Genomic DNA, 347 nt, shown 5'->3' on the forward strand with positions numbered 1-347 from the left:
ATATATACTAGACTAGCTTCTAGGGTTTACATGAGTAAGTAATTGATGCATAAATCCACTTCCGGGGCCCACTTGGTGTATGTTTGGGCTGAGCTTTGATCAATCCACGAGCTGAGGCTTCTCTTGGAGTTGAACTCCGAGTTATAACGTGTTTTGGGCGTTCAACTCCGGATCATGACGTTTTTCTGGCGTTTAACTCCAGACAGCAGCATGAACTTGGCGTTCAACGCCAAGTTACGTCGTCATTCTTCGAATAAATTATGGACTATTATATATTGCTGGAAAGCCCTGGATGTCTACTTTCCAACGCCGTTGAGAGCGCGCCAATTGGAGTTCTGTAGCTCCAG

The sequence above is a fragment of the Arachis duranensis genome, chromosome 6 (assembly GCF_000817695.3).
Source record: "Arachis duranensis cultivar V14167 chromosome 6, aradu.V14167.gnm2.J7QH, whole genome shotgun sequence".
NCBI lineage: Eukaryota > Viridiplantae > Streptophyta > Magnoliopsida > Fabales > Fabaceae > Arachis > Arachis duranensis.